This window comes from Triticum dicoccoides, chromosome 7A (genome assembly GCF_002162155.2).
Source record: "Triticum dicoccoides isolate Atlit2015 ecotype Zavitan chromosome 7A, WEW_v2.0, whole genome shotgun sequence".
In the NCBI taxonomy this organism is placed as follows: Eukaryota; Viridiplantae; Streptophyta; class Magnoliopsida; order Poales; family Poaceae; genus Triticum; species Triticum dicoccoides.
The window spans coordinates 636,983,878-637,002,032 of NC_041392.1; positions in this window are offsets into that span (position 1 = coordinate 636,983,878).

Here is an 18,155-nt window from a genome sequence, read left to right on the forward strand (position 1 = left end):
AATCTAAGCCTTAAGTTGAATAACAATCCCATAGAGCCATCCCGCAAACATAATTGAGATTGAGCTACGCGGGAAATATTGAAAGCCACAAACATAACTCACCATGAAAGCTAAGCGAATGGGCATGAAAAGGCAAACGTTGAATTCGTCTCGTTTGGTATTTCCTTACAAAAATACCCCTTTACACAGGTAGCATATAAATATCTTCATCTTAAGTGGAACATTGAGCTTCCAAATGATTTTTCTAAGGAAGTTATAATTGTCATTTAGTATCATGCACAAATGCAGAGATTTGATAGAAATAGTTGTTGATGCATGATGCTTCCAAATGAACGCATCCTTGTCATGTACTAGGTTGAACAGTGCACCAAATGAAACCAGATTGTCTATTTATTGACGGTTAACGCTTGTGAAAAGCCAATACAATGGTATCTTGATACGAAGTCTGCCATTAGAACATGCTTTCGTTGAAGTATGTTATATAGTGATGTGTATTGCTTGGGTAATAGGTTATCACCAAACCGAGACTCTTCCTACAAGTGTATATTGGTACCATTACCCACCATGAATCGCCACATGGTGCATAAGTCATCTTCGACTCCAATGAGCCCGTTCGAGGAGGGTGAGCTAGTGGGTCTTAATTATATTGACCTACAACATATGTTTAGAATGGAGGTATTTATTATTAGCAACTCTTGCCACAATGTATCTCCAATTAACAACTTAAACAACTACTTAGTATGCATTTGTTTTCATTCTTGTGGTTCTCTATATCTGCCCCACCTTGAACTTTTGATCTATAGATTACACTACATTTAGTTAGATGGTTTTTCTTTGTTTATGCTCATCACTATACTAAGACAATATGGATCTGTAATAGTCCACTATTTTTGGGATAGACGCTTCAAAGAAAGACAAGGCAAGCAAGTGAGTATTGCGTGAGTGAAACAAGTCACCCTCCATATGATAGAAAGATGCCTTTCCAATGGTGAAGGTTTTTTTTTCTCCAAGTGTTCTTCTACACCCTTCCATTCTTTGTTCAGAAGCGTTCAGTAATGAATGGGGATACCAATGTAGAAAAAACTAAAGGAACTATCCTCACCACCAAAAGGCTTTAAAACGAGTCTTAGATCTCTTTAGTTTGGCCAAAAAATAATATTACACTTTTATGAAAATGTATTTTTAGGCTGGGAACTGCTGAAATATACACTATACATGATAAGAGCTTCACATTGACAACTTTTCCATGTAATTTTCCATAAATATGATGGTTTCATTAGCATTTTGTAGTATAGACACATCTCAACCACGAGATGTGTGATCAAATCTACGTACCTGACAATCCATTAGTATGTGGGGATAGCTGGCATTTTGACAGCAATATTATAAAACAGGTGGGAACAACCAGTCCCCTTGCCGCACACCCTTCCTCTTCGGACTAATGGCAAATGTAGTCATTAACATTAACTAGAATATAAAAGCGCGCGTTGCCACGCCCGACCATCTTGAAAATATTATGTTAGAAATATTTGAGAAAATAAAGTAAAGAGATCCGACTGACAATTCCGCAATAGGTATGAGATATGTTCAAAGTCTTGGTTATATAAGATTTGACATTATTTGATTGCATACATTATCACAGATTTGTTCAGAAACAATAGAATAGATAATTGAAGATTCAAACTCAAGATTGACACCGCACAACACATGCTTTACAAAAGAACCACGGGAGGAATTGGGAAGAAGCCTTATGTTGGGTTAATATATTGTCCATGGAGCATACATAAAATATGACGTTTGGCACTCTGAATCGTCTGTTTCGAGCTAACTAAAAGCAGCGTTATCATTCGGATGTTTGAACTACACTACAGATGCAATACTGAGAGCAAGATAAATACGACAAGAAAAAATGCAATGGTGTAACAACCACATCTATGCAAATATGTGTTTTCTCAAGCGTAGGTATGCAGAAATCATAGGTATAGTGTAACATACTACAATAGCTAATTTGAAATTTATTCGGCAGAAAATAAATTTCCGTCAAAATTCTTGAAATGAAGCTAATACTACAGTGCACTAAATTGAAGCTAATAATTACATTGGTACACGAATATATATATATATATATATATATATATATATATATATTTCAAGCACATATATAAGTTGTTGCCCAACAGTACACAGATTGTAAACATATGAACAGGGCACATATTAGAGATAACAAAAGAGCATTTAAATGACTATTTGAAGAGCAGGAATTGTCAGAACTATATATCAAGATGGCGTGGATGGAATGGAGAATAAATGTAAATTTACATGATGTACCTGAGATATTCAGTTGGTTAGCTCATCCATCTCCTCATCACGCGAATCAAAGCGCAAAATTTCAGTAGTTCCTGCACATGCAGAAACAATTGAGTATTCTTTACCAATGAAACAAGTTTATTTATCGAAACAAGTTTATGTCACGGAAGTAAGCTACCAAATCTTAAAGCATTGAAGAATCATGGGCTATCACAGCTGCAAGAAACTAATGCACATAAGTACACACCTGCAGATTTATTATATAACAAACCAGAACTAAGAAAATCCATTCTTTGTATTCAGTGTTGCAGAGTAAATTAGAGACAAAAGATGACCCTTTAGAGTTCCTTTTTCCGTGTATGCATGAGTCTAGGATACAGTGGAGCATGGATCCATGAAAGATCTTTGGATGTTAAACAAAAATACGACTCTATTTTACAATCCGAAGTGAAATTAATTAGCCGTCCATCAGGATCGAATGAATCTCGATAGGAGCTCACCAGTAGCAGGGGAGTGGACTTGAACGAGAGGAAGCACCACACCATGAGCTTGCTCTTGGATGCCAGTGTGATGCCATTGTGAGCATTAAGGATGGACTGGTGGTTTACATGCATTTGAATAAATGTGTTATAAATCATATGTACAATGCTGTCTATTTCTTTTGAGAGTACGCCAAAGGCGTACCGTATTTTTATAAAAGGGAGAAACAATGATTACAAGAGACCGTGACTGACAACAAACGTCTACACGGGGACAAAAACTTAGTACCACCATTCAACGTCATGAATTTCTCAGAAAAAAAATACAACGTCATGAATAGAGAAAGGCTAGCCCATCCAAGGAAGACCAATTAGGATTACTGTGAGCAGTACAATATGTGGATGTGTACATGGAGCTAATCTCTGCATCTAGTCATGTACGTGGAGCTAGCTAAGCTCAGCAAGTCTGCATCTAGTGATCTACACGATGAAGTCACAATCACAGTGCTCTAGAGTACCTAGAACCTGCTCCCTGATCGAACCAATCTATCCACTGTACAATCTCACACAAGATTCACCCATCAGGATGGCCAACAGTCAAAACCCGCCGCACAGCACAAGAGTGGAAGGGTAGGGATTGTGTGTGCGTACTTGAACGCAACAACGTAGCAGCATGCACCACGGCCAATGTATAATTAGAGGAAAAAGTAGGATGGGGAGGGATGTTGATCTAGCGAATGAACGGGAGTAGGGCAAGAGGAGGCTGGAAAGGGGCGGCGGTGATGGGAAGAAAAGTCGGGTGAACACACGCGGCGTGGGGAGAGAGACGAAATCGTTTACCCACTTTCTGGGCCTGGGTTATGTACGTTTTCTTAGGTTGGCGGCCCGATTAACAGGAGAATGCCCAGGTCAACCTGTGGAGCAGCGGCCCGGTTACCGTGGGTCGCATGGGTTGCGAGGGGGGAAATGCTTGGGCGCGAGGGCTGAACGACCGAAAGATCTGGAGCGTTCAGTGGCAGGATCCGACGGCAGAAGGTCCCACATCGCTGTGGGATGGCGTAGCTAGCTTCATTATACTGTTTCTCAATGCCAACACTCCCTCATTGTACAAACAAGCAATCCAATCACACCATTTTGGTCTAAAATCTTTCATGCACAACATTTGTTGGAGGAAGACCATACTTTGTCGTAGACCTTCTAAAAATTAACTTTCAAGATAGCCTCGTCGTGTTTCTTCAAGGCAAGCTTATGGTTGGTTTCATGGAGGACCACTACCCCCTCTAGGATCCGTCTCTGAGGCATGAATGTTGTTTGATAAAGTCTAATGAAATTATGGGCTATGACAATAAAATACTTCTACCAACCTTGGTGAACATTTTAAAGACTTTTAGAAGGCATAGCAGGCGATATTGTTGAATTTATATGGAATCCACCTTTTTTATCAGCAAATTGATGACACCAAACTTAAGCCCAAACTAGGGTAGAGCCAATGAGCATGGCCATCAAATTAAATTTAATGACCTCCCAACAATTTTGTTGGGAACCCATAGGGCCCCGTAGCTTTGTCTCCATTGAAAACGGCCTCTTTAACCTCACTTGTCATGAGCTGGGCAATTGCGATATCATGTTTTCATTCGGAGAATGGCTGCAGGATATAAGCCGTATCAGATTCATCCATTGAAAAAATTGGACGCCGGTTCTCCAAGCAATTGCTCGTAGAAGTTACTTCCTCTGTTTCATAATATAAAAACGTTTTTGACACTACACTAGCATACAAAACGCTCTTATATTTTAGAACGGAGGGAGTAATGATTTATACCTTGAGTTGTGCATCACCAATAGTCGTACGATCATCTGAAAACCCATAAGAGTGGACGCGCTCATTCTCGTCTGGATATGGGCCGCGTCAGGTACTTTCAGATGTATATACGTTGTGTTTAAATGGGCGGTGGGCTTTGCAGGTAGGACGGGGCCCATGCGATTAACGGCGTAGGCGCGGACGTCCTGGACCGACATGTGCCTACGGAACGGTTCACACCTGACATCCCACACGGCACGTAACGGATAGGACCGCTGTCAGCAAGTACTCTTCTCAGCTAACCCATCAAACAATATTTCGGAGAGCACGCTGCGTCAAATCCCCGTACACCGATCAAGAAAAATAATAATGCAAAACGTACGTGTAAATGCAAATTAGCAGGTACATGGAAACACAACATCGTGTCCCCGCCCAATACAGCACATGCAATGCAACTTGGCACACCTATACTTGGGCACACTAACTACAGATCACGAGATTAGATACATAAACTTTTGGGTAGTAAGGGCATATGCAAACCCGCAAATTTGTTTCGACATCCGTCCGCGGACATGGGACCAGTCCATTGATACGAATGTGTGAGCCGGCCATCCAAAGCTAGCCATATATGTCTAGTTACATTTCAAATAAAATTCAAAGAAAATTAACATGTTTGATTCAAACTCAAATAAATAAGATTTTTTTTACTTAAATCCGAATGCTTTTCATCTAACCCGGAGCAATTTTTTTACATTTAGACATTTTTCTATTAGACCATACTCTAAACATAGAGTAAAATGATTGCTGGGGCCCATTTCCCATCTCTGGTTAGCCATGAGCCCGAAAAATGAAGCTCCACCCCCTCCGATGACATGTCTTCCCCATATTCAACAGCCTGCTTGTCGGACTGCCGGATGCCCTGAAGGGATATGCTCAGCAAGAGGGGTTGAATAGCGTCTGCTTCCCCCATACCCCTTCCCTATGTCCAGCAGCGCCGCTCATTGGAGTGGCCTCCGCTTCCGTGAAGGACAGACCAGGGTTGGTTTTGAGGGTGGGTGATGACGGTGGCCTGCCTAGAGGGCAAGACACCTGTTGTGCACATCGGCGACGAGCCGGCGGTGGTCTTCGTGGGACCCAAGCGGTGACGGCCTCCCATGATCTACTTTTCCTTACTGTCGACGGTGGCCGCTGGTCAATTCATTGATCTCCACTACGCTAACTTGTTTCTCCATTGCCAGCGCATGGTTCCACGCATGTTGACAGTGGATAGCGCGGGAGGAGCGGAACGGCACTGCCTCGTCCACGGCAGCACCTTTGCATGGGCTGACATGCTCCTCCGCAAGCTAGCTTGGAGTGGCTACTTACTGAACCACGCGCCCGCTTGGAGCGGCCACTTGTTCATCCGCGCAAGCTTGCAGTCTTGCCCGTGGTACTGATGGCCTCGAGTGGTGTGGTGCGGTCCTTGGCTGGCGTCTGGCCTCGTTTAAGTAGCCGGTGGATGCGAGGAGCTAACGGACGTTCTGTTTAATGTTGGTCGGTTCGCGGACGGACATGTGGCCGGAGTAGGTTCCTCGACAGACGTGTGGCTTTAGTGAATGCATGCGAGGATGCGTGTTTAGCCGGTGTGCTTTGGGGCGGCGTCTATGCGGAGCTACTGCTCACAACATCATGGTTGTGTGCAGCTGGTGCTGGGCGGGAAAGCGCGCGAGCGAGGGGGAGGGTTTTTGATGGGCAGGGCAGTTAGAAGTAGACATGAAAGTGGCCAGGACACGCACAACCCACCCACTTTTATATAGTTTGCCTGGAAAAGTGTGTCCGTTTCACCGAACGGGCTGATACATACCCGTATTGAATGGCAACATACGTCCAGACCACATGGTCCAGACGTATGCGTGTGATTTGAGGGTCCGCGTTGGAGATGCCCTAAATGAACATATAAAATCGAAGGACATGCACACAGGTACACATCATACCAATGAAGTTGCCTTAGGCGTCTAGGCAGAGATGATCAACATTGGGACTGCAAACACGGGGCTGTTCTACCCTGACTCACCTAGGTACTATAGATGGTCTAAATAATAAAAACTGCCATGCTCTTAAAAGTAAAACTACCATGCTATAGATACAGGAAGAAGGTGCCATAGACATTATACAAAAATTGAAATGTGTGACAGGACCCTCTAGCGCGACCGAAATGACTGACGAGCCCGTTGTACTTATAATGGCAAACATTCTAACAATGACTTCTCTAATACTTGCATGGAAAATTTCAGAATTATGTTTCGCTATTTACCTACAAGAGCAGACATTCATGATTTTTTGTAAAGTTCACATGACAATTTTTGCAATGCTTGCATGGAAATTCATGGATTTGTTTCTCTATAATGCATGGCAATTCTTGAAACACCCCTACTATTTCTATGCCATGGGAAAAAAAATCTTTTGTTTGACTTTGCTGGCAAAACTGGATAGTGGACCAAGGCAATTCCAATTTTTTATGTTATGCGCTTTTCTTCTCACGACATATTTCACTTCCCTATGTTTCCTAAAATGATGGAGATTAATGGCATCGCAGAATTCTTAGATTTTGTACAATAAATTTGACATGCTTAGTTCCAAAAATAATAATTTCTGATGGTAGTTACAAGTAAAAATGTCATGGTGAATACAATATTACATGGTCAAGTACAATAAATTTTCCATAAGTATAATTATTGAAATGTAGTATTAAATTTAAACTCCCCATGGGAAAAACATCGGAAAGTTTGCCATGGCTAGTTTATAGCTAAAAGGCAAGTAAAAATTTGCCATGTAATGAACATAGATCTAATACAAATTAAGATGCCATGGCAGTAACATCCTTTAAAAAAGTGTGCCCCGGCATCTCTATATATGTAGGAGTATTACAAAACTTAAGGTGGCATGGCAAATATGATCTTCAATTGTTCCATGATATGTCTATATATGCATTACAAAAGTTAAGGTGGCATGGCAAATATGATCTCAAATATTGTCATGGTTATATAGATGTAGAACACTACTTAAGGTGCCATGGAAAAAACATATTAAAGTTTGCCATGGCTAGTATATGGATGTAGTATAAAACTTAAACTTCCCTTGGAAAAAAAATAAACAGGAAAAAAAATCCATGTCAAGATTATAGCTAGAAAAACAAGTAAAATGACATGGCATGTACATAGTTGGAAACGAATAAAATGTCATAACAAGTCAAAGCCAAAAAAATCACAACACGGTTAAAATGGCAAATGTACTTAAAAATTACCATGACACTACTTGCCGTGATGTTGAGAAAAAACAAAGCATGATGATTGTGTATAAAATTTGCCACGAAGCGTACACAAATACATGTCAACATGCTCTTAAAAACAGTGCACATAATGGCAAATTTAAAATATTTTGTTCTCTTAAAAAAGATGAGAAATTGAGGATTTTGCCATGGGCACACAATTTTATTTAGGACTTCTGTTCTCTAGAAACTTGGCAATTTTTAATGTACCGGAGAGTTACGTGAGTTTTGTCAGCACGACGGCGTGGTGACGGTGATGATGATGCTACCGACGCAGGGCTTCGCCTAAGAACCGCTACGATATGATCGAGGTGGATTATGGTGGAGGGGGCACCGCACACGGCTAAGAGATCAATGATCAATTGTTGTGTCTATGGGGTGCCCCCTCCCCCGTATATAAAGGAGTGGAGGAGGGGGAGGGCCGGCCCTCTCTATGGCGCGCCCTAGGGTAGTCCTACTCCCACCGGGAGTAGGATTCCTCCTTTCCTAGTAGAACTAGGAGCCCTTTCAAGTAGTAGGAGTAGAAGAGAAGGAAAGGGAAAAGATAAGAGAAGGAAGGAGGGGCGCCGCCCCTCCCCTTAGTCCAATTCGGACTAAGCCTTGGGGGGGGGGGGCAGCCTCCCCTCTCTCTTTCCCCTAAAGCCCGATGAGGCCCATATACTCCCCGGTGAATAAGGCGAATTCCTGTAACTCTCCGGTACTCCGAAAAATACCCGAATCACTCGGAACCTTTCCTATGTCCGAATATAGTCGTCAAATATATCGATCTTTACGTATCGACCATTTTGAGACTCCTCGTCATGTCCCCGATCTCATCCGGGACTCTGAACTACCTTCGGTACATCAAATCACATAAACTCATAATACCGGTCGTCACCGAACTTTAAGCGTGCCGACCCTACGGGTTCAAGAACTATGTAGACATGACCGAGACACGTCTCTGGTCAATAACCAATAGCGGAACCTGAATGCTCATATTGGCTCCCAAATATTCTACGCAGATCTTTATCGTCAAACCGCATAACAACATACGTTGTTCCCTTTGTCATCGGTATGTTACTTGCCCGAGATTCGATCGTCGGTATCTCAATACCTAGTTCAATTTCGTTACCGGCAAGTCTCTTTACTCGTTCTGTAATACATCATCCCGCAATTAACTCATTAGTTACAATGATTGCAAGGCTTATAGTGATGTGCATTACCGAGTGGGCCCAGAGATACCTCTCCGACAATCAGAGTGACAAATCCTAATCTCGAAATACGCCAACTCAACAAGTACCTTCGGAGACACCTGTGGAGCACCTTTATAATCATCCAGTTACGTTGTGACGTTTGGTAGCACACAAAGTGTTCCTCCGGTAAAGGGGAGTTGCATAATCTCATAGTCATAGGAACATGTATAAGTCATGAAGAAAGCAATAGCAATATACTAAATGATCAAGTGCTAAGCTAACGGAATGGGTCAAGTCAATCACATCATTCTCCTAATGATGTGATCCTGTTAATCAAATGACAACTCATGTCTATGGTTAGGAAACATAACCATCATTGATTCAATGAGCTAGTCAAGTAGAGGCATACTAGTGACACTTTGTTTGTCTATGTATTCACACATGTATCATGTCTCCGGTTAATATAATTCTAGCATGAATAATAAACATTTACCATGATAAAAGGAAATAAATAATAACTTTATTATTGCCTCTAGGGCATATTTTCTTCAATCTCCCACTTGCACTAGAGTCAATAATCTAGTTCACATCGTCATGTGATTTAACACCAATAGTTCACATCTCCATGTGACTAACACCCAAAGGGTTTACTAGAGTCAATAATCTAGTTCACATCGCTATGTGATTAACACCCAAAGAGTGATCATGTTTTGCTTGTGAGAGAAATTTAGTCAACGGGTCTGCCACATTCAGAGCCGTATGTATTTTGCAAATTTCTATGTCCACAATGCTCTGCACGTAGCTATTGTAGCTAATTGCTCCCACTTCCAATATGTATCTAGATCGAGACTTAGAGTCATCTAGATCGATGTAAAAAGCATGCATCGACGTAACTCTTGACGACGAACTCTTTTTATCACCTCCATAACCGAGAAATATTTCCTTAGTCCTCTAAGGATAATTTTGACCGCTGTCCAGTGATCTACTCCTAGATCACTATTGTACTCCCTTGCCAGAAACATGCTAAGGTATACAATAGGACTGGTAAACAGCATAACATACTTTATAGAACCTATGACTAAGGCATAGGGAATGACTTTTCATTCTCTTTCTATTTTCTGCTGTGGTCGGGTTTTTGAGTCTTTACTCAACTGCACACCTTGCAACACAGGCAAGAACTCCTTCTTTGACTGTTCCATTTTGAACTACTTCAAAATCTTGTCAAGGTATGTACTCATTGAAAAAACTTATCAAGCGTCTTGATCTATCTCTATAGGTCTTGATGCTCAATGCATAAGCATCTTCATCGAGGTCTTTCTTTGAAAAACTCTTTTCAGACACTCCTTTATACTTTCCAAAAAATTCTACATTATTTCCGATCAACAATATATCATTCTCATATACTTATCAGAAATGTTGTAGTGCTCCCACTCACTTTCTTGTAAATACAGGCTTCACCGTAAGTCTGTATAAAACCATATGCTTTGATCAACTCATCAAAGCGTATATTCCAACTCCGAGATGCTTGCACCAGTCCATAGATGGATCGCTGGAGCTTGCTCACTTTGTTAGCACCTTTAGGATCGACAAAACCTTCTGGTTGCATCATATACAACTCTTCTTTTAAGAAATCCATGAAGGAATATAGTTTTGACATCCATTTGCCAGATTTCATAAAATGCGGCAACTGCTAACATGATTCAGACAGACTTTTAAGCATCGACACGAGTGAGAAAATCTCATCGTAGTCAACACCTTGAACTTGTCAAAAACATATTTGCGACAATTCGAGCTTTGTAGATAGTAACACTACTATCATCGTCCGTCTTCCTCTTGAAGATCCATTTATTCTTAATGACTCACCGATCATCGGGCAAGTCAATCAAAGTCCATACTTTGTTCTCATACATGGATCCCATCTCAAATTTCATGGTCTCAAACCATTTCACAGAATCTGGGCTCATCATCGCTTCCTCATAGTTCGTAGGTTCGTCATGATCAAGTAACATTACATCCTGAATAGGATTACCGTACCACTCTGGTGCAGATCTCACTCTGGTTTACCTATGAGGTTCGGTAGTAATTTAATCTGAAGTTACATGATCATCATTATCGGCTTCGTCACTAATTGGTGTAGGAGTCACAGGAACAGATTTCTGTGATGAACTACTTTCCAATAAGGGAGCAGGTACAGTTACCTCATCAAGTTCTACTTTCCTCCCACTCACTTCTTTCGAGAGAAACTCCTTCTCTAGAAAGGATCCATTCTTAGCAAGGAATGTCTTGCCTTCGGATCTGTGATAGAAGGTGTACCCAACTGTCTCCTTTGGGTATCCTATGAAGACATATTTCTCTGATCTGGGTTTGAGCTTATCAGGATGAAACTTTTTCACATAAGCATCGCAACCCCAAACTTTAAGAAACGACAAGTTTGGTTTCTTGCCAAACCATAGTTCATATGGCATCGTCTCAACGGATTTAGATGGTGCCCTATTTAACGTGAATGCAATTGTCTCTAATGTGTAACCCCAAAATGATAGTGGTAAATTGGTAAGAGACATCATAGATTGCACCATATCTAATATAGTACGGTTACGATGTTCGGACACACCATTATGATGTGGTGTTCCAGGTGGCGTGAGTTGCGAAACTATTCTGCATTGTTTCAAATGAAGACCAAACTTGTAACTCAAATATTCTCATCCACGATCAGATCGTAGAAACTTTATTTTCTTGTTATGATGATTTTCCACTTCACTCTGAAATTGTTTGAACTTTTCAAATGTTTCAGAATTATGTTTCATCAAGAAGATATACCCATATCTTACTCAAATCATCTGTGAAGGTCAGAAAATAACGATACCTGCCGCAAGCCTCAACACTCATCGGACTGCATACATCAGTATGTATTATTTCCAACAAGTCTGTTGCTTGCTCCATTGTTCCGGAGAATGGAGTCTTAGTCATCTTTCCCATGAGGCATGGTTCACAAGCATCAAGTGATTCATAATCAAGTGATTCCAAAAACCCATCAGCATGGAGTTTCTTCATGCGCTTTACACCAATATGACCTAAACGGTAGTGCCACAAATAAGTTGCACTATCATTATTAACATTGCATATTTTGGCTTCAATATTATGAATATGTGTATCACTAGGATCGAGATTCAATAAACCATTTATATTGAGTGTATGACCATAGAAGGTTTTATTCATGTAAATAGAACAACAATTATTCTTTGACTTAAATGAATAACCGTATTGCAATAAACATGATCCAATCATATTCATGCTTAACACAAACACCAAATAACATTTATTTTAGGTTCAACACTAATCCCGAAAATATAGGGAGTGTGCGATGATGATCATATCAATTTTGGAACTACTTCCAACACACATCGTCACTTCACCCTTAACTAGTCTCTGTTCATTCTGCAACTCCCGTTTCGAGTTACTAATCTTAGCAACTGAACTAGTATCAAATACTGAGGGGTTGCTATAAACACTAGTAAAGTACACATCAATAACATTTATATCAAATATACCTTTGTTCACTTTGCCATCCTTCTTATCCGCCAAATACTTGGGGCAGTTCTGCTTCCAATGACCAGTCCCTTTGCAGTAGAAGCACTTAGTCTCAGGCTTAGGTCTAGACTTGGGCTTCTTCACTTGAGTAGCAACTTGCTTGCTGTTCTTCTTGAAGTTCCCCTTCTTCCCTTTGCCCTTTTCTTGAAACTAGTGGTCTTGTCAACCATCAACACTTGATGCTTTTATTGATTTCTACCTTCATCGATTCTGCATCACGAAGAGCTTGGGAATCGTTTCCGTTATCCCTTGCATATTATAGTTCATTACCAAGTTCTAGTAACTTGGTGATAGTGACTAGAGAACTTTGTAAATTACTATCTTATCTGGAAGATTAACTCCCACTTGATTCAAGCAATTGTAGTACCCACACAATGTGAGCACATGCTCACTGGTTGAGCTATTCTCCTCCATCTTTGTAGGCAAAGTACTGTCAGAGGTCCCCTACCTCTCGACACGGGCATGAGTATGAAATACTAATTTCAACTCTTGGAACATCTTATATGCTCCGTGGTGTTCAAAATATTTTTGAAGTCCCGGTTCTAAGCCGTAAAGCATCATGCACTAAACTATCAAGTAGTCATCATACCGAGCTTTGCCAAACGTTCATAACGTCTGCATATGCTCCTGCAATAGGTCCGTCACCTAGCGGTGCATCAAGGACATAATTCTTCTGCGCAGCAATAAGGATAATCCTCAGACCACGGATCCAATCCGCATCATTGCTACTAACATCTTTCAATTTATTTTTCTCTAGGAACATATCAAAAATAAACGGGGAAGCTATGTGCGAGCTATTGATCTACAACATAGATATGTAAATACTATCAGGACTAAGTTCATGATAAATTTAAGTTCAATTAATCATATTACTTAAGAACTCCCACTTATATAGACATCCATCTAGTCATCTAAATGATCACGTGACCAAATCAACTAAACCATGTCCGATCATCACGTGAGATGGAGTAGTTTTCAATGGTGAACATCATTATGTTGATCATATCTACTATATGATTCACGCTCGACCTTTCGGTCTCCAGTGTTCCGATGCCATATCTGCATATGCTAGGCTTGTCAAGTTTAACCCGAGTATTTTTGTATGTGCAAAACTGTCTTACACCCGTTGTAGATGAACATTGAGCTTATCACACCCGATCATCACGTGGTGTCTCGGCACGACGAACTTTGGCAACGGTGCATACTCAGGGAGAACACTTTTACCTTGAAATTTAGTGAGAGATCATCTTATAATGCTACCGCCGAACTAAGCAAAAATAATATGTATAAATGATAAACATCACATGCAATCCAAAAATGTGACATGATATGGCCATCATCATCTTGTGCTTTTGATCTCCATCTCTAAAGTACTGTCATGATCTCCATTGTTACCGGCATGACACCATGATCTCCATCATCTTGATCTTTTATCAACATGTCGTCACATGGTCGTCTCACGAGCTATTGCTTTTGCAACTATTGCTATCGCATCTTGATAAAGTAAAGCAATTACATGGCACTTGCATCTTATGCAATAAAGAGACAATCATAAGGCTTCTGCCAGTTGCCGATAACTTCAATAAAACATGATTATCTCATACAATAACTTATATCTCATCATGCTTTGACCATATCACATCACAACAAGCCCTGCAAAAACAAGTTAGACATCCTCTACTTTGTTGTTGCAAGTTTTAGTGGCTGCTACGGGCTGAGCAAGAACCGTTCTTACCTACGCATCAAAACCACAACGACAGTTCATCAAGTTAGTGCTGTTTTAACCTTCTCAAGGACTGGGCGTAGCCACACTCGGTTCAACTAAAGTTGGAGAAACTGACACCCGCCAGCCACCTATATGCAAATCACGTCGGTAGAACCAGTCTCGCGTACGCGTACGCGTAATGTCGGTCTGGGCCGCTTCATCCAACAATACCGCCGAACCAAAGTATGAGATGCTGGTAAGCAGTATGACTTGTATTGCCCACAACTCACTTGTGTTCTACTCGTGCATATAACATCTACCCAATAACCTGGCTCTGATACCACTATTGGGGAACATAGTAATTTCAAAAAAAATTCCTACACACACATAAGATCATGGTGATGCATAGCAACGAGAGGGGAGAGTGTGTCCACGTACCCTCGTAGACCGAATGCGGAAGCGTTAGCACAACGCGGTTGATGTAGTCGTACGTCTTCACGATCCGAGCTATCCAAGTACCGAGCGCACGACACCTCCGAGTTCTGCACACGTTCAACTCCATGACGTCCCGCGAGCTCCGATCCAGCAAAGCTTCATAGGAGAGTTTCGTTAGCACGACGGCGTGGTGACGGTGATGATGATGCTACTGACGCAGGGCTTCGCCTAAGCACCGCTATGATATGATCGAGGTGGATTATGGTGGAGGGGGGCACCGCACACGGCTAAGAGATCAATGATCAATTGTTGTGTCTATGGGGTTCCCCCCTCCCCCGTATATAAAGGAGTGGAGGAGGGGGAGGGCCGGCCCTCTCTATGGCGTGCCCTAGGGGAGTCCTACTCCCATTGGGAGTAGGATTCCACCTTTCCTAGTAGAAATAGGAGCCCTTCCAAGTAGTAGGAGTAGGAGAGAAGGAAAGGGAAAAGAGAAGAGAAGGAAGGAGGGGGCGCCGCCCCTCCCCTTAGTCCAATTCAGACTAAGCCTTGGGGGGGCACAACCTCCCCCTCTCTCTTTCCCCTAAAGCCCAATAAGGTCCACATACTCCCCGACAAATAAGGCGAATTCCCGTAACTCTCCGGTACTCTGAAAAATACCCGAATCACTCGGAACCTTTCTGTCGTGGGTGGAATTGTCACGGCAGATGTCCTAGAGGAAGGACTTAGTCGTAGGGCCATCGCACTAGGAAGCTTAAAGGGGTTAATCGGGACAAAGGACACGAGAGAGTTTTTATACTAGTTTGGCCCCTTACGATGAAGGTAAAAGCCTACGTCTAGTTGGGTTTGGTATTGCTGGGGTTTCGATCTCCAAGAGGCTCAACTCACCGGCTTGGTTATCGATTGGTTGTTTCTTGCCCTAAGCCGCCACCGGGCCGTCCCCTTTTATACATGGGTCGACGCGTGGTGGCCTACAGAGTCCCGGCCGGCTTATAATCGTGTCTGGCTCGGTGACTTCCTTTACACGTCTTTCTTTACAAGTCTTTCCTTACATATGGCGGTTCATAATATCAGGCTTTAAACCGCCTTCAGGCCTTTGGGCCTTCCATAAGTCTTAATAAACTACAATCTTGAATGTTTACTGGGCTTCTTGCGTAACACGCCATTGGGGCTGACCTGGCCCCTCCTGGGCGGGTCTCAACTAATAGTAATATCCCCAACATTAGGCCCTAGTTTGACTTTGAACTTTGTTCTTTGTCAATCTTCCATATTTAGCAAAAAAATCATCTTCTTATCTTTACTGAAATTTCCTTGTAACCCGCCGTGACGTCATCTCTTGGAAACGCAAAAAACTTTCATGACGTCATCCTCCAATGGATCTTTTATCTTTAATGTTACCCGAGAATCGAGGCGCATGTATAGCTGGATAACCATTTATTCGGCTCTTCCTTGATCTTCGCGCCTGTCTGTTCACCTTTTCCCTTATAAATAGGCTCTCCCCGACCTTCCTCATTCTTCTCTCTTTCTCCGTCTTCTTCATCTCGCGCCCCTGCTACTGCTCGAGCTTCGCTGCTGCCGCGTTCCACCTCCGTCTCCGTCAACCTTGGCCGCTGCATCAACCTGAGTTGGTTCAGAGAAACGGCGGCGACCTCCGCAGAAGATCTGTACCTGTAAGTTCTCACTTTCCTACTCCTTAGATCCATGTTTTAGGGTTTCTGTGTGTTCTTTGCAGTTCGTCATGGCTTCTTCGTAGTTCTTCCACTGCCTCCTCTTTTTGATCCTAAAGAGATGTACGTTCATGTAGTAGTTGTTTGGTGCCTCCTTTTGATACTAGAAGACTCCTTTTTCTGGTACAAGAGCTATGATCTGATGAACTCATCTGGGCTGTATTTTTAGGTCTAGAATTTTTTTCATTTTGAACATCCATTTGATCTGCAATAATATCAAGCATTTTGAGAAACTTGTTTTTGTCCCAACACTTAGCTGAATCCGCTTTCTGAAAGAATCTATAATCATGGCGGCTTACCGCACCTGCTTTCTTTTCCTTATATGTCATTAGCCCTTAGTTAAGCCGCCATTACTTGTTTTGCATCTTCATCCCTTAACTGTTAATCTCACCGTTAAACTGAACCAGCATGTTGCTTTTCTTTTTAGTTCCTTGCACATCATGCCGTCCAAAGCGTCAACCATCTGTAACTGGGTTCCCTCAACCATAACCGAGGAACGTTTAAAAGAGTTCTTCATCATAGGAATTTTGCCATCACAAGCCGTCATGTCTTACCGTGCCCCTGACCCGGAAGAAGAACGGCCCAATCCAAGAGATGGCGAGGTGATTGTTTTTACTGACCATATGAACCGTGGCTTCTCACCGCCCGGCTCAAAGTTCTTCAGAGAGGTCCTCCATTTTTCAATCTCCACCCTCAAGATATCGGGCCTAACTCTATATCTAACATCTGTAACTTCCAAGTGCTCCGTGAGTTATATCTTCAACAAGAGCCGACCGTGGAGTTATTTAGAGAATACTTTTATCTGAACCGGCAGAATGAGTGCACCAATGGCCTTAGTTTAGAGCTTGGAGGCATATCAATTCAGCGCCGGCAGGGTGCCGTCTTCCCCCTTATTGTCTTACCAAGTCACCCAAAGGAATGGAACCAGACTTGGTTCTACTGCCAGGACACTTCGCCAGCAAACGAGAAGCCCCTGCCGGGTTACCGCCCCGATCGTCTTGACTCCAAGTTCGCGCTTCCTGATAAGCTTACCGTTGCTGAACGCAAGAGGCTGATACCGTCTATCAAAAGGATCAATGCTCTGTTGGGGAATGGGTTAACTGGAGTTGATCTGACCCGCTGCTGGATCTCATGGCGGGTCATCCCTTTGAGCCGCTGGTCAAAGCTGATGTATGAGTATGGTGGAGGCCCAGATGACTCCCTTCGTCACAGCCCCGTTTAATTGACAAAAGAAGATATTGTCTCAATGTCAACTCTTCTGGTAAACGGGAAATATGAAGATTGCAGTGTCGTCGGGTTAAACCCCTTCTGCCAACTTAACCCGGTTCCAGAAGTAAGGATGTCCTTATTTCTCTCTTTTGTATTTTTCCAACCGTATTGTTTTAATACTTGCCTAACTCTTTACCTTGTTTTTATCTGTCTGCAGGCCAATTATGACTTCTGAAAAGTTAAGTATGACCACGAGGCGGCCAAGAAAGCGAAAGCCGCCGCTATAAACGCCAAGAAAACGACCCGGCGGTCGAAAAAGAAGAAAAAGAGTACTGCTGAAGACTTGATGAAGCTTGATGATACATATGACTCGGAGGTAGCCCTTGATTCCCTTGGCCAATTTTTTAACAATCTTATTGACACTGATCATT